Genomic DNA, 24,566 nt, shown 5'->3' with positions numbered 1-24,566 from the left:
AAGTCGCTGCCCTACATATCTGATCAACAGAAGCCTCGTTCTTGAAGGCCCATGTGGAAGCCACAGCCCTAGTGGAATGAGCTGTGATTCTTTCGGGAGGCTGCCGTCCGGCAGTCTCGTAAGCCAATCTGATGATGCTTTTAATCCAAAAAGAGAGAGAGGTAGAAGTTGCTTTTTGACCTCTCCTTTTACCGGAATAAACAACAAACAAGGAAGATGTTTGTCTAAAATCCTTTGTAGCATCTAAATAGAATTTTAGAGCGCGAACAACATCCAAATTGTGCAACAAACGTTCCTTCTTTGAAACTGGTTTCGGACACAGAGAAGGTACGATAATCTCCTGGTTAATGTTTGTGTTAGAAACAACTTTTGGAAGAAAACCAGGTTTAGTACGTAAAACCACCTTATCTGCATGGAACACCAGATAAGGAGGAGAACACTGCAGAGCAGATAATTCTGAAACTCTTCTAGCAGAAGAAATTGCAACTAAAAACAAAACTTTCCAAGATAATAACTTAATATCAACGGAATGTAAGGGTTCAAACGGAACCCCCTGAAGAACTGAAAGAACTAAATTGAGACTCCAAGGAGGAGTCAAAGGTTTGTAAACAGGCTTAATTCTAACCAGAGCCTGAACAAAGGCTTGAACATCTGGCACAGCTGCCAGCTTTTTGTGAAGTAACACAGACAAGGCAGAAATCTGTCCCTTCAGGGAACTTGCAGATAATCCTTTTTCCAATCCTTCTTGAAGGAAGGATAGAATCTTAGGAATCTTAACCTTGTCCCAAGGGAATCCTTTAGATTCACACCAACAGGTATATTTTTTCCAAATTTTGTGGTAAATCTTTCTAGTTACAGGCTTTCTGGCCTGAACAAGAGTATCGATAACAGAATCTGAGAACCCTCGCTTCGATAAGATCAAGCGTTCAATCTCCAAGCAGTCAGCTGGAGTGAAACCAGGTTCGGATGTTCGAACGGACCCTGAACAAGAAGGTCTCGTCTCAAAGGTAGCTTCCAAGGTGGAGCCGATGACATATTCACCAGATCTGCATACCAAGTCCTGCGTGGCCACGCAGGAGCTATCAAGATCACCGACGCCCTCTCCTGGTTGATCCTGGCTACCAGCCTGGGGATGAGAGGAAACGGCGGGAACACATAAGCTAGTTTGAAGGTCCAAGGTGCTACTAGTGCATCCACTAGAGCCGCCTTGGGATCCCTGGATCTGGACCCGTAGCAAGGAACTTTGAAGTTCTGACGAGAGGCCATCAGATCCATGTCTGGAATGCCCCACAGCTGAGTGACTTGGGCAAAGATTTCTGGATGGAGTTCCCACTCCCCCGGATGCAATGTCTGACGACTCAGAAAATCCGCTTCCCAATTTTCCACTCCTGGGATGTGGATAGCGGACAGGTGGCAGGAGTGAGACTCCGCCCATAGAATGATTTTGGTCACTTCTTCCATCGCTAGGGAACTCCTTGTTCCCCCCTGATGGTTGATGTACGCAACAGTTGTCATGTTGTCTGATTGAAACCGTATGAACTTGGCCCTCGCTAGCTGAGGCCAAGCCTTGAGAGCATTGAATATCGCTCTCAGTTCCAGAATATTTATCGGTAGAAGAGATTCTTCCCGAGACCAAAGACCCTGAGCTTTCAGGGATCCCCAGACCGCGCCCCAGCCCATCAGACTGGCGTCGGTCGTGACAATGACCCACTCTGGTCTGCGGAATGTCATCCCTTGTGACAGGTTGTCCAGGGACAGCCACCAACGGAGTGAGTCTCTGGTCCTCTGATTTACTTGTATCTTCGGAGACAAGTCTGTATAATCCCCATTCCACTGACTGAGCATGCACAGTTGTAATGGTCTTAGATGAATGCGCGCAAAAGGAACTATGTCCATTGCCGCTACCATCAACCCGATCACTTCCATGCACTGAGCTATGGAAGGAAGAGGAACGGAATGAAGTATCCGACAAGAGTCTAGAAGCTTTGTTTTTCTGGCCTCTGTCAGAAATATCCTCATTTCTAAGGAGTCTATTATTGTTCCCAAGAAGGGAACCCTTGTTGACGGAGATAGAGAACTCTTTTCCACGTTCACTTTCCATCCGTGAGATCTGAGAAAGGCCAGGACTATGTCCGTGTGAGCCTTTGCTTGAGGAAGGGACGACGCTTGAATCAGAATGTCGTCCAAGTAAGGTACTACAGCAATGCCCCTTGGTCTTAGCACAGCTAGAAGGGACCCTAGTACCTTTGTGAAAATCCTTGGAGCAGTGGCTAATCCGAAAGGAAGCGCCACGAACTGGTAATGCTTGTCCAGGAATGCGAACCTTAGGAACCGATGATGTTCCTTGTGGATAGGAATATGTAGATACGCATCCTTTAAATCCACCGTGGTCATGAATTGACCTTCCTGGATGGAAGGAAGAATAGTTCGAATGGTTTCCATCTTGAACGATGGAACCTTGAGAAACTTGTTTAAGATCTTGAGATCTAAGATTGGTCTGAACGTTCCCTCTTTTTTGGGAACTATGAACAGATTGGAGTAGAACCCCATCCCTTGTTCTCTTAATGGAACAGGATGAATCACTCCCATTTTTAACAGGTCTTCTACACAATGTAAGAATGCCTGTCTTTTTATGTGGTCTGAAGACAACTGAGACCTGTGGAACCTCCCCCTTGGGGGAAGCCCCTTGAATTCCAGAAGATAACCTTGGGAGACTATTTCTAGCGCCCAAGGATCCAGAACATCTCTTGCCCAAGCCTGAGCGAAGAGAGAGAGTCTGCCCCCCACCAGATCCGGTCCCGGATCGGGGGCCAACATTTCATGCTGTCTTGGTAGCAGTGGCAGGTTTCTTGGCCTGCTTTCCCTTGTTCCAGCCTTGCATTGGTCTCCAAGCTGGCTTGGCTTGAGAAGTATTACCCTCTTGCTTAGAGGACGTAGCACTTTGGGCTGGTCCGTTTCTACGAAAGGGACGAAAATTAGGTTTATTTTTTGCCTTGAAAGGCCGATCCTGAGGAAGGGCGTGGCCCTTACCCCCAGTGATATCAGAGATAATCTCTTTCAAGTCAGGGCCAAACAGCGTTTTCCCCTTGAAAGGAATGTTAAGTAGCTTGTTCTTGGAAGACGCATCAGCCGACCAAGATTTCAACCAAAGCGCTCTGCGCGCCACAATAGCAAACCCAGAATTCTTAGCCGCTAACCTAGCCAATTGCAAAGTGGCGTCTAGGGTAAAAGAATTAGCCAATTTGAGAGCATTGATTCTGTCCATAATCTCCTCATAAGGAGGAGAATCACTATCGACCGCCTTTATCAGCTCATCGAACCAGAAACATGCGGCTGTAGCGACAGGGACAACGCATGAAATTGGTTGTAGAAGGTAACCCTGCTGAACAAACATCTTTTTAAGCAAACCTTCTAATTTTTTATCCATAGGATCTTTGAAAGCACAACTATCCTCTATGGGTATAGTGGTGCGTTTGTTTAAAGTGGAAACCGCTCCCTCGACCTTGGGGACTGTCTGCCATAAGTCCTTTCTGGGGTCGACCATAGGAAACAATTTTTTAAATATGGGGGGAGGGACGAAAGGAATACCGGGCCTTTCCCATTCTTTATTAACAATGTCCGCCACCCGCTTGGGTATAGGAAAAGCTTCTGGGAGCCCCGGCACCTCTAGGAACTTGTCCATTTTACATAGTTTCTCTGGGATGACCAACTTGTCACAATCATCCAGAGTGGATAATACCTCCTTAAGCAGAATGCGGAGATGTTCCAACTTAAATTTAAATGTAATCACATCAGGTTCAGCATGTTGAGAAATGTTCCCTGAATCAGTAATTTCTCCCTCAGACAAAACCTCCCTGGCCCCATCAGACTGGGTTAGGGGCCCTTCAGAAACATTATTATCAGCGTCGTCATGCTCTTCAGTATCTAAAACAGAGCAGTCGCGCTTACGCTGATAAGTGTTCATTTTGGCTAAAATGTTTTTGACAGAATTATCCATTACAGCCGTTAATTGTTGCATAGTAAGGAGTATTGGCGCGCTAGATGTACTAGGGGCCTCCTGAGTGGGCAAGACTCGTGTAGACGAAGGAGGGAATGATGCAGTACCATGCTTACTCCCCTCACTTGAGGAATCATCTTGGGCATCATTGTCATTGTCACATAAATCACATTTATTTAAATGAATAGGAATTCTGGCTTCCCCACATTCAGAACACAGTCTATCTGGTAGTTCAGACATGTTAAACAGGCATAAACTTGATAACAAAGTACAAAAAACGTTTTAAAATAAAACCGTTACTGTCACTTTAAATTTTAAACTGAACACACTTTATTACTGCAATTGCGAAAAAACATGAAGGAATTGTTCAAAATTCACCAAATTTTCACCACAGTGTCTTAAAGCCTTAAAAGTATTGCACACCAAATTTGGAAGCTTTAACCCTTAAAATAACGGAACCGGAGCCGTTTTGAACTTTAACCCCTTTACAGTCCCTGGTATCTGCTTTGCTGAGACCCAACCAAGCCCAAAGGGGAATACGATACCAAATGACGCCTTCAGAAAGTCTTTTCTAAGTATCAGAGCTCCTCTCACATGCGACTGCATGCCATGCCTCTCAAAAACAAGTGCGCAACACCGGCGCGAAAATGAGGCTCTGCCTATGCTTTGGGAAAGCCCCTAAAGAATAAGGTGTCTAAAACAGTGCCTGCCGATATTATTATATCAAAATACCCAAATAAAATGATTCCTCAAGGCTAAATATGTGTTAATAATGAATCGATTTAGCCCAGAAAAAGTCTACAGTCTTAATAAGCCCTTGTGAAGCCCTTATTTACGATCGTAATAAACATGGCTTACCGGATCCCATAGGGAAAATGACAGCTTCCAGCATTACATCGTCTTGTTAGAATGTGTCATACCTCAAGCAGCAAGAGACTGCTCACTGTTCCCCCAACTGAAGTTAATTGCTCTCAACAGTCCTGTGTGGAACAGCCATGGATTTTAGTGACGGTTGCTAAAATCATTTTCCTCATACAAACAGAAATCTTCATCTCTTTTCTGTTTCTGAGTAACTAGTACATACCAGCACTATTTCAAAATAACAAACTCTTGATTGAATAATAAAAACTACAGTTAAACACTAAAAAACTCTAAGCCATCTCCGTGGAGATGTTGCCTGTACAACGGCAAAGAGAATGACTGGGGTAGGCGGAGCCTAGGAGGGATCATGTGACCAGCTTTGCTGGGCTCTTTGCCATTTCCTGTTGGGGAAGAGAATATCCCACAAGTAAGGATGACGCCGTGGACCGGACACACCTATGTTGGAGAAATTTGTTTTATTTTTAGCCTTAAAAGACCTATCCTGAGGAAGGGCGTGGCCCTTTCCCCCCCTGATGTCTGAAATAATCTCTTTCAAGTCAGGGCCAAACAGCGTTTTCCCCTTGAAAGGGATGTTAAGCAATCTGTTCTTGGAGGACACATCCGCTGACCAAGACTTCAGCCAAAGCGCTCTGCGCGCCACAATAGCAAAACCTGAATTTTTCGCCGCTAATCTAGCTAATTGCAAAGTGGCGTCTAAGGTAAAAGAGTTAGCCAACTTAAGTGCTTGAACTCTGTCCATAACCTCCTCATAAGAGGATGCTTGATTGAGCGACTTTTCTAGTTCCTCGAACCAGAAACACGCTGCTGTAGTGACAGGAACAATGCATGAAATTGGTTGTAGAAGGTAACCTTGCTGAGCAAACATCTTTTTAAGCAAACCCTCTAATTTTTTATCCATAGGATCTTTAAAAGCACAACTATCTTCTATAGGGATAGTGGTGCGTTTGTTTAGAGTAGAAACCGCCCCCTCGACCTTGGGGACTGTCTGCCATAAGTCCTTCCTGGGGTCGACCATAGGAAATAATTTCTTAAATATAGGGGGAGGGACAAAAAGGTATGCCGGGCCTTTCCCATTCTTTATTTACAAAGTCCGCCACCCGCTTGGGTATAGGAAAAGCTTCGGGGGGCACCGGGACCTCTAGGAACCTGTCCATTTTACATAATTTCTCTGGAATGACCAAATTGTCACAATCATCCAGAGTAGATAACACCTCCTTAAGCAGAGCGCGGAGATGTTCCAATTTAAATTTAATAACGTCAGGTTCAGCTTGTTGAGAAATTTTTCATGAATCTGAAAATTTCTCCCTCAGACAAAACCTCCCTAGCCCCTTCAGACTGGTGTAAGGGCATGTCAGAACCATTATCATCAGCGTCCTCATGCTCTTCAGTATCTAAAACAGAGCAGTCGCGCTTTCGCTGATAAGTGGGCATTTTGGCTAAAATGTTTTTAATAGAATTATCCATTACAGCCGTTAATTGTTGCATAGTAAGGAGGATTGGCGCACTAGATGCACTAGGGGCCTCCTGAGTGGGCAAGACTGGTGTAGACATAGAAGGGGATGATGCAGTACCATGCTTACTCCCCTCACTTAAGGAATCATTTTGGGCAACATTATTATCAGTGGCATCATTGTCCCTACTTTGTTTGTCACATTCATCACATATATTTAAATGGATAGGAACCTTGGCTTTCGAACATACAGAACATCGTCTATCTGATAGTTCAGACATGTTAATAGGCATAAACTTGATAACAAAGCACAAAAAACGTTTTAAAATAAAACCGTTACTGTCTCTTTAAATTTTAAACTGAACACACTTTTTTACTGAATATACGCAAAAGTATGAAGGAAATGTTCAAAATTCACCAAAATTTCACTACAGTGTCATAAAGCCTTAAAAGTATTGCACACCAAATTTGAAAGCTTTAACTCTTAAAATAACGGAACCGGAGCCGTTTTTACATTTAACCCCTATACAGTCCCTGGTATCTGCTTTGCTGAGACCCAACCAAGCCCAGAGGGGAATACGATACCAAATGACGCCTTCAATAAGCTTTTTCAGTGGATCTGAGCTCCTCACACATGCATCTGCATGCCTAGCTTCTCAAAAACAACTGCGCATTAGTGGCGCGAAAATGAGGCTCTGCCTATGACTAGAAAAGGCCCCCAGTGAAAAAGGTGTCCAATACAGTGCCTGTCAGTCTTTTTAACAAAATTGCCAAGATTAAAATAACTCTCCAAAGTTATAAACCATTAAAAATGCTTATATAGTAATCGTTTTGGCCCAGAAAAATGTCTACCAGTCTTTAAAGCCCTTGTGAAGCCCTTTTATTCTTATATTGAAAATTAAGAAAATGGCTTACCGGATCCCATAGGGAAAATGACAGCTTCCAGCATTACCAAGTCTTGTTAGAAATGTGTCATACCTCAAGCAGCCAAAGTCTGCTCACTGTTTCCCCCAACTGAAGTTAATTCCTCTCAACAGTCCTGTGTGGAAACAGCCATCGATTTTAGTAACGGTTGCTAAAATCATTTTCCTCTTACAAACAGAAATCTTCATCTCTTTTCTGTTTCAGAGTAAATAGTACATACCAGCACTATTTTAAAATAACAAACTCTTGATTGAAGAATAAAAACTACATTTAAACACCAAAAAACTAAGCCATCTCCGTGGAGATGTTGCCTGTGCAACGGCAAAGAGAATGACTGGGGAAGGCAGAGCCTAGGAGGGATCATGTGACCAGCTTTGCTGGGCTCTTTGCCATTTCCTGTTGGGGAAGAGAATATCCCACAAGTAAGGATGACGCCGTGGACCGGACACACCTATGTTGGAGAAATACATAACGAAATAAGAGAAATCACTTCAGCGTGAGAAGAAACCTGCATAGATACATATATAGAAAAAAAGCAATTAACCCTTAGAGTACTAAGGACATAGGTGAATATCTATATAAATATATAGAAAATTTAGCTTTTTATTGTAAAAAGGGGATAACCCTAAAGTGCCCATTTGCAGAACACAAAGATATACGTAATGTAAATTCTTAGGTTCCTTAGAAATACAAAGAACCATAGAAGGGTTAACACACAGAAATAAACTCACAAGAGATTTTTTTGTTGAAAGAAAAAAAAAAAACATATCAATAACGGACACCAGATGGCAGCATTGCTCAACTTATTCTCTAACAAATAGAAAGGAATAGTAAACCCAAAAATGTTCTTTTATGATTCAGATATTACATACAATTTTAAACCACTTTCCAATTTACTTCTATTATCAAATTTGCTTAATTCTCTTGTTAGCTATTGCTGAAGAACATCATTGCACTACTGGCAGGAAGCTAAACACATCTAGTTAGCCAATCACAAGAGACAAATGTGTGCAGGCACCAATAAGCATCAGCTCCCACTGGTGTATTATATATGCGTATTCTTTTCCAACAAGGAAAACTAAGGGAACGAAGCACATTTGAAAATAGAAGTGAATTTAAAAAAGTGTCTTACAATTACATGTTCTATCTGAATCATGCAAGTTTAATTTTGACTTTCCTATCCCTTTAAAGTGAATGTAAATTAACCAGTGCCTGGTTTTTAATAATCCGGTTAAAAACAGGGGCACTTTCATTCATCATACTTAACATTTCATTAGTTTTGTTAAAATACTTTGCAAACCTCTTCATATGTCAGAAAGGACTATCCCGGCCTTCCTCCAATCACAGTGTTGCTTCAGGCAATGATTCCCCCGGGGGTGGGAAGCCGTGATTGGAGGATGCTGGAATCGTCATTGCCGACGTATGAAGGAGGTTTGCGACTGGCCGGAGAAGCGATGGAGCGGCTTTCACGAAGAAAAAGGTATTTTAACAAAACCAGAGAAATGTTAAGTATGATGAATGAAAGTGCCCCTGTTTTTAATAGGATTTTAAAAACCGGGCACTTAAACCGCAAACTTTACATTTACTTTGAAGTAGAGAAAGCAAGTCTATATATAAAAAATAAAAAAAATATGCAAATGCACATGAAAACTTAATAAAAAAAATCAGCTATCAGGCTGTTAATAAGAAAAAGAGTTATAGATGCATGTTATAATAATATGTACATGTCGCCATACCCACTCTCTTGCCTAGTGGGTTGTGAAAAACTGTACCGTCAGGATATTGTGCAACTCATATCAAACCTCCAGGGGGTTAAAAAGTGCGCCAGCTCTACAATTTTTTCTTTCATGATCCAGATTAAGCAAATTTCTAATTTACTCCTATATTATCAATTTTTCCTCGTTCTGTTGCTATCTGTATTTGAAAAAGAAGGCATCTAAGCCAAGGAGCCAGCCATTTTTTGGTTCAGAGCTGGGCCGGCATCTAAACTTACATTCTTGCTTTTCAAATAAAGCTACCAAGAGAATGTAGAAAATTTAATAGGAGTAAATTAGAAAGTTGCTTACAATTGCATTCTCTATCTGAATAATGAAAAGAAAAAAAATGGTGTTCAATGTCCCTCTAAAGTAAACTGCCGCAAACAATGCTGAAACCCCTTTCCGGTTCACCAATAAAAGGTAAAAACCTCTACTTGGGAGAAAAAAAAAAAAACAAAAAAAAACAACCTCGCTGCATTTTAACTGCTAAAATCCACCACTACTCTTAAAGAGAATGACGTGGACACAGCTAGATCCCAATCATTGCTTGCAGGGAAAAAGTACCCATAAAAGGATTAATATCATCAGACACCAACTCTGCACATCCTCCATTGACAGAGCCAAAGAGAATGACTGGGGATTATGGGTAAGGGAAGTTCCACTTAAAAGCTTTGCTGGGGTGCTCTTTGCCTCCTTTTGCTGGCCAGGCGTTGAATAATCCACTAGTAATTGGAATGACGTTGTGTACTCTCCATGTCATAGGAAAGAAATCTAGCTTTCACTGAATTCCAGTACTGACCTGTGTTTGCACATGTGAAGCAACTTTCCTTTAGATAACAGCAGTGAAAACTAGGTTTCAAAATGGCAACACCCATTAAAGGTGCATGAAATGTAGTTTTGATATTTTAATTTATAATAATGTGGTGTTTAAGAGCTTATAGGAGTCTGAAAGTTCTATGCTTGGTGACTGGTAATTATTTGTGTCCATTACAGAAACAAAAATGTGCCCTTGGGTTTTCATGCAGGTTAAACAACTACCCAAACAATTATAGAATAAAAAAAAAAAAAAAAAAAAAAAAAAATAAACACCACCATCACAAAAGTCCTAAATAATGGTCATAACGCCTGCCTGTTAAGGAGATCAAATCTCTATTTTCAGTGTAGGACAAAGAGAACACACCAGTATTTAGTTTCCCTAAATCAAATTAGTTTACTTTCATAGCAGAGCTAAGAAGGAATCAAGACTGTAAAAACAAAACAAGTGAATACCTAAATAAAGCAGAGGAACAAGGGGGAGGGGGAGACATGTACCTACCTTGCTGAGAAATCCAAGTATTGCACTTTCAGTAGTATTTATTGAGCTTTCGGTCAGCACACGATTCAGAAGGTTGAAAGTTACTAGTGTTGATAGATAGTGAGAGAAAAATGACCTATCGAGCTAAGAAAGACGACACCCGCTGCACTTGGCGGTTGCAAAGTGCAGCGCTGAGAATAAAACAAAGACTAATAGCAGCGTTGGGAAGTGCTCTTGTGAAGCTGTTGAGTAGGCACAAACTTCTTGTTTCAGATCAAGTGTTGTGTCTTTAGCGCAAGTTCTCTTCTTTGGTCTTGTCGGTTACGATTGTGGCAGATGTTCCTTGACTGATCTGAACTTGAAGCAGCAGTTTCAGGTGGTAGTTTCTGTTCTGTTTCACTTCATACTATGTGCAAAAAAAAAAAAAAGTTTTTATCAATGAAATAAGAACAAAAGTAATATTTACACTTTTAAAATGTGTAAATTCATTTTCAAAGGAACTGGCGCCATTATGGCATCAGTGCTGCATTTCCTATCGCATCAGTCACTAGTTTCCAATATATTACATTCTGGATTTACAATCGACTTCAAAGAAAACAGAATTTATGTTTACCTGATAAATTACTTTCTCCAACGGTGTGTCCGGTCCACGGCGTCATCCTTACTTGTGGGATATTCTCTTCCCCAACAGGAAATGGCAAAGAGCCCAGCAAAGCTGGTCACATGATCCCTCCTAGGCTCCGCCTTCCCCAGTCATTCGACCGACGTAAAGGAGGAATATTTGCATAGGAGAAATCATATGATACCGTGGTGACTGTAGTTAAAGAAAATAAGTTATCAGACCTGATTAAAAAACCAGGGCGGGCCGTGGACCCGGACACACCGTTGGAGAAAGTAATTTATCAGGTAAACATAAATTCTGTTTTCTCCAACATAGGTGTGTCCGGTCCACGGCGTCATCCTTACTTGTGGGAACCAATACCAAAGCTTTAGGACACGGATGATGGGAGGGAGCAAATCAGGTCACCTAGATGGAAGGCACCACGGCTTGCAAAACCTTTCTCCCAAAAATAGCCTCAGAAGAAGCAAAAGTATCAAATTTGTAAAATTTAGTAAAAGTGTGCAGTGAAGACCAAGTCGCTGCCTTACATATCTGATCAACAGAAGCCTCGTTCTTGAAGGCCCATGTGGAAGCCACAGCCCTAGTGGAATGAGCTGTGATTCTTTCAGGAGGCTGCCGTCCGGCAGTCTCATAAGCCAAAAAACTCTAAGCCATCTCCGTGGAGATGTTGCCTGTACAACGGCAAAGAGAATGACTGGGGAAGGCGGAGCCTAGGAGGGATCATGTGACCAGCTTTGCTGGGCTCTTTGCCATTTCCTGTTGGGGAAGAGAATATCCCACAAGTAAGGATGACGCCGTGGACCGGACACACCTATGTTGGAGAAAGCAATCATAATCACATTTTTCTACTACTACTATATTGAAGTGCAGCACGTTTGTCTCTATACTACTGTAGTTTAAAATTTAACCAGTTTAAGATTTTAATTTTTGTATCCACTTGGTATGTACAAAGTTTGCATAAAATGACATTAAAGGGACAGTCTACCATAGAATTGTTAATGTTTTAAAAGATAGATAATCCCTTTATTACCCATTCCCCAGGTTTTGCATAACCAACAGTTAGATACAAGGTAATTACAGAGGTAAAAAGTGTATTATAAGAACCTTCTTCCAGCCCCCTGATCACATGACTGACTTTATTATCTATTGTCTTGGGCTAAATCTTACATAACTCCCTGTGCCTGTACACAGTGTTATCTATATGATCCACATGTACTTTCAGTCTCTGTGTTAAAAAAGGAATTTAAAAAAGGCATGTGATTAGAGGCAGCCCTCAAGGGTTTAGAAATTAGCATATGAGTCTGCCTAGGTTTATTTTTAGCTAAGAATACTAAGAGAAAAAGAAACAAATTTGATTATAAAAGTAAATAGGAAAGTTGATTAAAATTATATGTCCTATCTGAATAATGACAGTTTAAATTGACTAGACTGTCCCTTTAAGGACAGCTAGAACAAGTACTTGCTCATAAATATTACAGGACATGGCCAACCCAGAGAGCTATAACTCTGATTTTTTTTTCCAGTCTATATGTTGTACTATTATATCTACATACAAGTTCTGTTATGGCTTAAAAGGGATATGAAACTCAAAAGGAAATTTATGCTTACCTGATAAATTAATTTCTTTTACGATATACCGAGTCCACGGATTTCATCCTTTACTTGTGGGATATATTCCTCCTGCTAACAGGAAGTGGCAAAGAGCACCACAGCAGAGCTGCTATATAGCTCCTCCCATAACTCCTCCACCCAGTCATTCGATAGGAAGAGAAAGGGAAAGAACCAAAAAAGGTGCAGAGGTGACTGAAGTTTAAAGAAAAAATAAATCCTGTCTCAAAATGACAGGGCAGGCCGTGGACTCGGTATATCGTAAAAGAAATTAACTTATCAGGTAAGCATAAAATTTCCTTTTCTTTTACAAGATATGCCGAGTCCACGGATTTCATCCTTTACTTGTGGGATACCAATACCAAAGCTTTAGGACACGGATGAAAGGGAGGGACGAAAGGAACCTAAACGGAAGGCACCACTGCTTGAAGCACCTTTCTCCCAAAAATAGCCCCAGAAGAAGCAAAAAGTATAGAATTTGTAAAATTTGGAAAAAGTATGAAGGGAGGACCAAGTCGAAGCCTTACAAATCTGTTCAACAGAAGCCTCGTTCTTAAAAGCCCAAGTGGAAGCCACAGCTCTAGTGGAATGAGCCGTAATCCTTTCAGGGGGCTGCTGTCCAGCAGTCTCGTATGCCATGCGGATGATGCTTCTCAGCCAAAAAGAGAGAGGTAGCCGTAGCTTTTTGACCTCTACGCTTCCCAAAATAAACAAATAGGGAAGATGTCTGACGGAAATCCTTGGTCGCTTGCAAATAGAATTTTAAAGGACCAGTCAACACATTAGATTTGCATAATCAACAAATGCAAGATAAGACAATGCAATAGCACTTAGTCTGAACTTCAAATGAGTAGTAGATTTTTTTATAACAAATTTCAAAGTTATGTATATTTCCACTCCCCTTGTACCATGTGATAGCAATCAGTCAATCACAAATGCATATACGTATAGTCTGAATTCTTGCACATGCTCAGTAGGATCTGGTGACTCAAATTATAAATATAAAAGACTGTGCACATTTTTTTTAATGGAAGTAAATTGGAAAGTTGTGTAAAATTACATGCTGTATTTGAATCATGAAAATGTAATTTAACCTGAGTGTCCCTTTAAAGAGCGAACCACATCCAAATTATGCAACAAACGTTCCTTCTTAGAGAAAGGATTAGTACACAAGGAAGGAACCACAATTTCCTGATTAATATTCTTATTTGAAACAACCTTAGGAAGGAATCCAGGTTTAGTACACAAAACCACCTTATCAGAATGGAATATAAGATAAGGGGAATCCCATTGCAATGCAGAAAGCTCAGAAACTCTGAGCCGAAGAAATAGCTACTAAAAACAAAAAACTTTCCAAGATAACGGTTTCATATCTATGGAATTATGGGTTCAAACGGAACCCCTTGAAATACATTAAGAACTAAATTCAAGCTCCATGGCGGAGCAATGGTTTTGAACACAGGCTCGATTCTGATTAAAGCCTGACAAAATGCTTGAACATCTGGGACATCTGTCAGATGCTTGTGAAGCAAAATTGACAAAGCGGAAATTTGTCCCTTCAAGGAACTAGCTGATAAACCCTTCTCCAATCCTTCTTGGAGAAAAGACAAAATCCTAACCTTACTCCATGAGTAACCCTTGGATTCACACCAATAAAGATATTTCCGCCATATCTTATGGTAAATTTTTCTAGTGACCGGCTTGCAAGCCTGAATCAGAGTATCAATGACTGGCTCAGAGAAACTCCGCTTAGCTAAAATCAAGCGTTCAATCTCCAAGCAGTCAGTTGCAGAGAAGTGAGATTTGGATGTTGGAAAGGACCTTGAATGAGAAGGTCCTTTCTCAATGGCAGTCTCCATGGTGGCAGAGACGACATGTCCACTAGATCTGCATACCAGGCCCTGCGTGGTCACGCAGGCGCTATTAGAATTACTGAAGCCCTCTCCTGTTTGATTATGGCAATCACCCGAGGAAGGAGAGGAAAAGGTGGAAACACATAAGCCAGGTTGAACGACCAAGGTACTGCTAGAGCATCTATCAGTACAGCCTGGGGATCCCGTGACCTGGACCAGTAACTTTGAAGTTTGGCATTCTGTCGAGATGCCATCAGATCCAATTCCGGTGTGCCCCATCGATGAGTCAAAGTTGCAAACAACTCTGGATGGAGTTCCCACTCCCCCGGATGAAGTCTGACGACTTAGAAAATCTGCTTCCCAGTTTTCTACTCCTGGGATATAGATCGCAGACAGATGGCAAGAGTGAGCCTCCGCCCATCGAATTATCTTTGATACTTCTATCATCGCTAGAGAACTCCTTGTTCCCCCCTGATGATTGATATACGCCACAGTCATGATGTTGTCCGACTGGAATCTTATGAATTTGGCCGAGGCCACGCTAGCAGCGCGTTGAATATCGCTCTCAGTTCTAGAATATTGATTGGTAATTGAGACACCGCCTGAGTCCACACACCCTGAGCCTTCGGGTAATTCCAGACTGCACCCCAGAAGACTGGCGTCCGTCATTACTATTACCCAAGATGGCCTGCGGAAGCACATCCCGTGGGACAGATGGTCCTGTGACAACCACCACCGAAGAGTCTCTGGTCTCTTGGTCCAGATTTATCTGAGGAGATAAATTTGCATAATCCCCATTCCACTGACTGAGCATGCACTGTTGTAGTGGTCCGAGATTAAAGCGAGCAAACGGGATGATATCCATTGCCGCTACCATGAGTCCGATGACTTCCATACACTGAGCCACTGATGGCCGATAAATGGACTGCAGAGCCCTGCAAGTAACTAGAATCTTTGATTTTCTGACTCCCAGGAATGGAACTCTTGTCTGTGGAACTAGTGAACTTTTCCCTACATTCACTTTCCAACCGTGAGTTCTCAGAAATGACAGAACGATGTCTGTGTGAGATATGGACAGATAAGTTGACGCCTGGATCAAGATATCGTCCAGATAAGGCGCCACCGCTATGCCTCGCGGCCTGAGAACCGCTAGAATAGACCCTAGAACCTTTGTGAAGATCCTGGGAGCCGTGGCCAACCTGAAGGGAAGGGCCACAAACTGATGTCTATCCTGAAATGCAAATCGCAGGAACAGATAATGGTCCTTGTGGAAAGTGATGTGAAGATACGCATCCTTCAGGTCCACCGTGGTCATGTATTGACCCTCCTGGATCATAGGCAGAATTGTACGAATGGTCTCCTTCTTGAACGATGGGACTCTGAGAAACTTGTTTAGACACTTGAGATCTAAAATCGGTCTGAAGGTTCCCTCTTTTTTGGGAACCACGAATAGGTTTGAATAGAACCCCTGCCCTTGTTCCCGATCTGGAACTGGGCAAATTACTCCCCTGGTAGAGAGGTCTTTTACACAGCGTAAGAACGCCTCTCTTTGTCTGGTCTACAGACAATCGTGAAAGATGAAATCTGATACCCTGGGTCACAATTTCCAATGCCAAGGGATCCTGTACATCCCTTGCCCAAGCCTGAGCAAAGAAAGATAGTCTGCCCCCTAATGCTGTCTTGGTAGCAGCAGCAGGCTTTTTAACTTGTTTACCTTTATTCCAGGCCTGGTTAGGTCTCCAGACCGCCTTGGACTGCACAAAGTTCCCTTCCTGCTTAGTGGAGGATGAGGAAGCAGAGGATGTTCCTTTAAAATTTCGAAAGGAACGAAAATGATTCTGTTTACTCCTTATCTTGAGGGGCTTGTCCTGAGGTAGGGTGTGACCCTTTCCTCCAGTAATGTCAGATTATTTCCTTCAGTTCAGGCCCGAATAGGGTCTAACCCTTGAAGGGAATAGTCAAAAACTTAGATTTAGTGGATACATCAGCCGACCATGATTTTAGCCATAACGCTCTACGCGCTACAATGGCAAAGCCTGCATTTTTCGCTGCTAATTTAGCAAGTTGAAAAGCAGCATCAGTCATAAAAGAATTTGCTAGTTTAAGAGCCTTAATACTGTCTAAGATGTCCTCTAAAAGGTGTCTCAACCTTCAGAGACTCTTCCAGGGCGTCAAACCAAAAGGCAGCTGCAGTAGTTACTGGAACCATGCAAGCTATAGGCTGTAAAAGAAAACCCTGGTGAACAAAAAAAAATTTTAGAAGACCCTCCAATTTTTTATCCATAGGGTCTTTAAACGCACAACTGTCCTCAATGGGTATAGTTGTACGTTTAGCTGAAGTAGAAATAGCACCCTCCACCTTGGGAATTGCCAAAAATCCCGCATTGGAGTCAGATATGGGAAACATTTTCTTAAAATTAGGAGGGGGAGAAAACTGTATACCTGGTCTATCCCATTCCTTCTTAACAATTTCCGAAATTCTCTTAGGAACCGGAAAAACAACCGTGTAAGTAGGTACTTCCAAATATTTGTCCATTTTACACAATTTTTCTGGAGGAATCGTGATCGGGTCACAATCATCCAGAGTCGCCAGAACCTCCCTGAGCAATAAGCGGAGGTGTTCTAATTTAAATGACACGAAGTCTGAATTTGTCTGAGGTACTAAATTTCCTGACTCTGAAAGTTCTCCCTCAGACATGAAATCCCTAACACCCAAATCAGAGCATTGGGAGTTTACATCGGAAATAGCCACTAAGACGTCAGAGGGTGCAGTATTTGCATTAATATCTCACCTATGGCGTTTACCCTGCAAACCTGGCAGTTTAGACAATACTTCTGTAAGAGTAGTAGACATGACTGCGGCCATATCTTGAAAAGTAAAAGAAGTAGATGCACTAGAAGTACTTGGCGTCGCTTGCGTGGGCGTTAAAGGTTGTGACACTTGGGGAGAATTAAATGGCATATCCCGATTCTCTGCAGACTGAGAATCTTCCTGAGGCCCACTTTCTTTATTTAAAATGTGATCCTTACAGTTTAAAGGCCCTTTCAGTACAAGAAGGGCACAATGTAAGAGGGGGTTCCACCATGGCTTCTAAAACACATTGTACAACATGTCTGACAAGGGAAGTCAGTGTTCTGACTAGTAATAACAGCACAAGTCTTTCCCAATCTTTATTATATGTGAAAAACAATTCAGCACAAAAACGGTTACTGCGCCTTTAAGAATAAAAAGTGTACACTGTTTTTGCAAAGTCGTTAAAACGATAATCAAAAAGAACAATTTTGTTGTTTTTAGAGCATAATGTGCCATCGGATGTTGCACCACAAGCAAAAGGAGAGTTACATTTTAATCTCAGAAAATTAAGCAGGAAAAAAAAACGATCTGCAGACAATTTTACTTATTGACTTCTACACCTCGCCACAGCTCTGCTGTGGCGCCTACCTGCCCCCAAGACCTGTCAAAACGATCGGGTCCCACTCCAAAGTACAGCCTCAGTCTGGTTCCAACCGGAGCTAATGGCTACTACCTCTCCAAAAAAAATAACTGCGCACTGAAGCACGAAATTAGGCCCCGCCCATCATATCTGATGAGCCAAAACTAGAGCAAACCTCATGGGAAGCGTTTTTCAACAACATCTGTACACACTGCTTCATTTTGCAATAAAAATGCCATGTGAACCCCACATAAAATATTAAACACAGCCTCAATAAACCCCATAATCTTCTACCATAGGTTTCCTAAGCTGCCCCAGTGTCTAACCACATAGCCCATAAGTATCCCATGTTATTTAGAATGGGATAATAATACACAGGTTACCACAGTACCACCCTGTAATAAGGAATACTGCTTACCCTTGCCCCGCATGGGGAATATGTCAGCCAAGTTCTGATATATCATGTCTCCTCAGAATGTAAATGACTGCACATACCTTGAAATTGCTTGCAGCAATAAATCGTTCCCCCATACTGAAGACTTCTCCTGCACTTCCTCAGCAACACTACTGCTAAGATCATCAGACTCAAGGCATGATTCTTCTTCCATATCATGCCAGAGTAAAAACAGTACACACCGGTACCATTTAAAATAAAAAATTCTTGAAGAAAAACTAAACTATCTTTATCACCACATAAACTTTACCTTCCTATTGCTATGCATAGGCAAAGAGAATGACTGGGGGAGGAGTTAGGGGAGGAGCTATATAGCAGCTCTGCTGTGGTGCTCCTTGCCACTTCCTGTTAGCAGGAGGAATATCCCACAAGTAAAGGATGAAATCCGTGGACTCGGTATATCTTGTAAACGATTTCAGATACAGCATGTACATTTAAAAAATATATATATTTTACATCTAATTTGCTTTGTTCTTTCAGTATCATTTGTTGAAGGGTACAGTTAGGTTTAGGAAGCCCAGTAGTACGCTTCAACCTACAATAGGATACCAAGAGAATGAAGCAAAATTGATAATAAAATAAACTGAGAAGGTTTAATTTTATGATCTGAATCATGAAAGAAATAATTTTGGCTTCATGCCCCTTTAATATTCCAGTCTACTCCAATATTTTTAGATCTGGTGTTCAGCTTTGAGAAATGAAGAGAACAGTATAGCAAAGTTTAGCAACTAGAAGACCTTGTATGGATCTCAAAAAACATAATTTATGTAAGAACTTACCTGATAAATTCATTTTCCATATTGGCAAGAGCCCATGAGCTAGTGACGTATGGGAAATACAATCCTACTAGGAGGGGCAAAGTTTCCCAATGCCTATAAATACACCCCTCACCACACCAACAATTCAGTTTAATGAATAGCCAAGTAGTGGGGTGATAAAGAAAGGAGTAAAAAGCATCAAAGAAATTTGGAATAATTGTGCTTTATACAAAAAATCATAACCACCATAAAAAGGGTGGGCCTCATTGACTCTTGCCAATATGAAAGAAATGAATTTATCAGGTAAGTTCTTACATGAATCATAATTTATGCTTACCTGATAAATTTATTTCTCTTGTAGTGTATCCAGTCCACGGATCATCCATTACTTGTGGGATATTCTCCTTCCCAACAGGAAGTTGCAAGAGGATCACCCACAGCAGAGCTGCTATATAGCTCCTCCCCTCACTGCCATATCCAGTCATTCGACCGAAACAAGACGAGAAAGGAGAAACCATAGGGTGCAGTGGTGACTGTAGTTTAATTAAAATTTAGACCTGCCTTAAAAAGGACAGGGCGGGCCGTGGACTGGATACACTACAAGAGAAATAAATTTATCAGGTAAGCATAAATTATGTTTTCTCTTGTTAAGTGTATCCAGTCCACGGATCATCCATTACTTGTGGGATACCAATACCAAAGCTAAAGTACACGGATGATGGGAGGGACAAGGCAGGAACCTAAACGGAAGGAACCACTGCCTGTAGAACCTGTCTCCCAAAAACCGCCTCCGAAGAAGCAAAAGTGTCAAATATGTAAAAAAATTTAAAAGGTGTGAAGCGAACACCAAGTCGCAGCCTTGCAAATCTGTTCAACAGAGGCCTCATTTTTAAAGGCCCAGGTGGAAGCCACAGCTCTAGTAGAATGAGCTGTAATCCTTTCAGGGGGCTGCTGTCCAGCAGTCTCATAGGCTAAGCGTATTATGCTCCGAAGCCAAAAGGAGAGAGGTTGCCGAAGCTTTTTGACCTCTCCTCTGTCCAGAGTAAACGACAAACAGGGCAGATGTTCGACGAAAATCTTTAGTAGCCTGTAAGTAAAACTTCAAGGCACGGACTACGTCCAGATTATGCAAAAGACGTTCCTTCTTTGAAGAAGGATTAGGACACAATGATGGAACAACAATCTCTTGATTGATATTCCTGTTAGAGACCACCTTAGGTAAAAACCCAGGTTTGGTACGCAGAACTACCTTGTCTGAATGAAAAATCAGATAAAGAGAATCACAATGTAAGGCAGATAACTCAGACTCTTCGAGCCGAGGAAATAGCCATCAAAAACCGAACTTTCCAAGATAAAAGTTTAATATCAATGGAATGAAGGGGTTCAAACGGAACTCCCTGAAGAACTTTAAGAACCAAGTTTAAGCTCCACAGGAGAGCAACAGTTTTAAACACAGGCTTAATCCTAACCAAAGCCTGACAAAATGCCTGGACGTCTGGAACTTCTGCCAGACGCTTGTGCAAAAGTATAGACAGAGCAGAGATCTGTCATTTTAAAGAACTAGCTGACAATCCTTTTTCCAAACCCTCTTGGAGAAAGGACAATATCCTAGGAATCCTAACCTTACTCCATGAGTAACTCTTGGATTCACACCAATAAAGATATTTACGCCATATCTTATGGTAGATTTTCCTGGTGACAGGCTTCCGAGCCTGTATTAAGGTATCAATGACTGACTCGGAGAAGCCACGCCTTGATAGAATCAAGCGTTCAATCTCCATGCAGTCAGTCTCAGAGAAATTAGATTTGGATGATTGAAAGGACCATGTATTAGAAGGTCCTGCCTCAGAGGCAGAGTCCATGGTGGAAGAGATGACATGTCCACTAGGTCTGCATACCAGGTCCTGTGTGGCCACGCAGGTGCTATCAGAATCACTGATGCTCTCTCCTGTTTGATTTTGGCAATCAGTCGAGGGAGCAGAGGAAACGGTGGAAACACATAGGCCAGGTTGAAGAACCAAGGAGCTGCTAGAGCATCTATCAGCATTGCTCCCGGGTCCCTGGACCTGGATCCGTAACAAGGAAGCTTGGCGTTCTGGCGAGACGCCATGAGATCCAGTTCTGGTTTGCCCCAACGATGGACCAGTTGAGCAAACACCTCCAGATGGAGTTCCCACTCCCCTGGATGAAAAGTCTGACGACTTAGAAAATCTGTCTCCCAGTTCTCTACGCCTGGGATGTGGATCACTGACAGGTGGCAAGAGTGAGACTCTGCCCAGCGAATTATCTTTGAGACTTATAACATCGCTAGGGAACTCCTTGTTCCCCCTTGATGGTTGATGTAAGCCACAGTCGTGATGTTGTCCGACTGAAATCTGATGAATCTCAGTGTTGCTAACTGAGGCCAAGCTAGAAGAGCATTGAATATTGCTCTTAACTCCAGAATATTTATCGGGAGGAGTTTCTCCTCCTGAGTCCACGATCCCTGAGCCTTCAGGGAGTTCCAGACTGCGCCCCAACCTAGAAGGCTGGCATCTGTTGTTACAATCGTCCAATCTGGCCTGCGAAAGGTCATACCCTTGGACAGATGGACCCGAGAAAGCCACCAGAGAAGAGAATCTCTGGTCTCTTGATCCAGATTTAGTAGAGGGGACAAATCTGAGTAATCCCCATTCCACTGACTTAGCATGCATAATTGCAGCGGTCTGAGATGCAGGCGCACAAATGGCACTATGTCCATTGCCGCTACCATTAAGCCGATTACTTCCATGCACTGAGCCACTGACGGGCGTGGAATGGAATGAAGGACACGGCAAGCATTTAGAAGTTTTGATAACCTGGCCTCCGTCAGGTAAATTTTCATCTCTACAGAATCTATAAGAGTCCCTAGGAAGGAGACTCTTGTGAGTGGTGATAGAGAACTCTTTTCCACGTTTACTTTCCACCCATGCAACCTCAGAAATGCCAGAACTATCTCTGTATGAGACTTGGCAATTTGAAAGCTTGACGCCTGTATCAGGATGTCGTCTAGATACGGAGCCACCGCTATGCCTCGCGGTCTTAGAACCGCCAGAAGTGAGCCCAGAACCTTTGTAAAAATTCTCGGGGCAGTTGCCAACCCGAAGGAAAGAGCTACAAATTGGTAATGCCTGTCTAGAAAGGAAAACCTTAGGAACCGATGATGATCTTTGTGAATCGGTATGTGAAGGTAGGCATCCTTTAAGTCCACTGTGGTCATGTACTGACCCGCTTGGATCATGGGTAGGATGGTCCGAATAGTTTCCATTTTGAATGAAGGAACTCTGAGGAATTTGTTTAAGATCTTTAGATCCAAGATTGGTCTGAAGGTTCCCTCTTTCTTGGGAACCACAAACAGATTTGAATAAAATCCCTGTCCCTGTTCCATCCGCGGAACTGGATGGATCACTCCCATTACTAGGAGGTCTTGCACACAGCTTAGGAATGCCTCTTTCTTTATCTGGTTTGCTGATAACCTTGAAAGATAAAATCTCCCTTGTGGAGGAGAAGCTTTGAAGTCCAGAAGATATCCCTGAGATATGATCTCCAACGCCCAAGGATCCTGAACATCTCTTGCCCACGCCTGGGCGAAGAGAGAAAGTCTGCCCCCAACTAGATCCGTTTCCGGATAGGGGGCCGTTCCTTCATGCTGTCTTGGGGGCAGCAGCAGGCTTTCTGGCCTGCTTGCCCTTGTTCCAGGACTGGTTAGGTTTCCAGGCCTGTCTGGAATGAGCAACAGTTCCCTCTTGTTTTGAAGCGGAGGAAGTTGATGCTGCTCCTGCCTTGAAATTTCGAAAGGCACGAAAATTAGACTGTTTGGCCTTTGATTTGGCCCTGTCCTGAGGAAGGGTATGACCCTTGCCTCCAGTAATGTCAGCAATAATTTCCTTCAAGCCAGGCCCGAATAAGGTCTGCCCCTTGAAAGGAATGTTGAGTAATTTAGACTTTGAAGTCACGTCAGCTGACCAGGATTTAAGCCATAGCGCCCTACGCGCCTGGATGGCGAATCCGGAATTCTTAGCCGTTAGTTTAGTCAAATGAACAATGGCATCAGAAACAAATGAGTTAGCTAGCTTAAGCGTTCTAAGCTTGTCAATAATTTCATTCAATGGAGCTGTCTGGATGGTCTCTTCCAGGGCCTCAAACCAGAATGCCGCCGCAGCAGTGACAGGCGCAATGTATGCAAGGGGCTGTAAAATAAAACCTTGTTGAATAAACATTTTCTTAAGGTAACCCTCCAATTTTTTATCCATTGGATCTGAAAAAGCACAACTGTCCTCAACCGGGATAGTGGTACGCGTTGCTAAAGTAGAAACTGCTCCCTCCACCTTAGGGACCGTCTGCCATAATTCCCGTGTAGTGGCGTCTATTGGAAACATTTTTCTAAATATAGGAGGTGGGGAAAAGGGCACATCGGGTCTATCCCACTCCTTGCTAATAATTTCTGAAAGCCTTAAAATTAGAAATCTCTGAATCAGGTTTCCCCGAGTCAGAGATGTCACCCACAGACTGAAGCTCTCCGTCCTCATGTTCTGCATATTGTGACGCAGTATCAGACATGGCTCTAACAGCATTTGCGTGCTCTGTAACTCTCCTAACCCCAGAGCTATCGCGCTTGCCTCTCAATTCAGGCAATCTGGATAATACCTCTGACAGGGTATTATTCATGATTGCAGCCATGTCCTGCAAGGTAATCGCTATGGGCGTCCCTGATGTAATTGGCGCCATATTAGCATGCGTACCCTGAGCGGGAGGCGAAGGGTCTCACACGTTGGGAGAGTTAGTCGGCATAATTTCCCCCTCGACAGAACCCTCTGGTGATAATTCTTTTATAGATAAAGACTGATCTTTACTGTTTAAGGTGAAATCAATACATTTAGTACACATTCTCCTATGGGGCTCCACCATGGCTTTCAAACATAATGAATCAAACATAATGAACAAGTAGGTTCCTCTGTGTCAGACATGTTTAAACAGACTGGAAATGAGACTAGCAAGCTTGGAAAACACTTTACAAGCAATATAAAAAAACGTTACTGCGCCTTTAAGAAACACAAATTTTCCCAAATTTTGAAATAACAGTGAAAAAATGCAGTTACGAACTTTTTACAGTGTATGTAATAAGTTAGCAGAGCATTGCACCCACTTGCAAATGGATGATTAACCCCTTAATACCAAAAACGAAATAACAAATGACAAACGTTTTTTAAACAGTCACAACAACTGCCACAGCTCTATTGTGGCTTTTTACCTCCCTCAATACGACTTTTGAAGCCTTTTGAGCCCTTCAGAGAAGTCCTGGATCATGCAGGAAGAAGCTGGATGTCTGTGTCTGTAATTTCTGCTGTGCAAAAAAAAGCCAAAATAGGCCCCTCCCACTCATATTACAACAGTGGGAAGCCTCGGGGAACTGTTTCTAGGCAAAATTCAAGCCAGCCATGTGGAAAAAACTAGGCCCCAATAAGTTTTATCACCAAACATATGTAAAAAACGATTAAACATGCCAGCAAACGTT

At 42.4% G+C, this 24,566-nt stretch overlaps 1 protein-coding gene across 1 annotated transcript in view; it reads right to left on the bottom strand.

Annotated features, from left to right (window-relative positions):
• Positions 1-24,566, bottom strand: part of CSDE1 (cold shock domain containing E1) — a 501,007-nt gene that overhangs the window by 427,955 nt on the left and 48,486 nt on the right. Inside the window, exon 2 of the mRNA XM_053705299.1 lies at positions 10,326-10,710. The gene's annotated coding sequence lies outside the window, so the exon portion shown is untranslated. The remainder of the gene's footprint in view (positions 1-10,325; positions 10,711-24,566) is intronic.

The sequence above is a fragment of the Bombina bombina genome, chromosome 3 (genome assembly GCF_027579735.1).
Source record: "Bombina bombina isolate aBomBom1 chromosome 3, aBomBom1.pri, whole genome shotgun sequence".
Lineage (NCBI taxonomy): Eukaryota > Metazoa > Chordata > Amphibia > Anura > Bombinatoridae > Bombina > Bombina bombina.
This window is presented reverse-complemented; position numbering and strand designations above follow the sequence as displayed.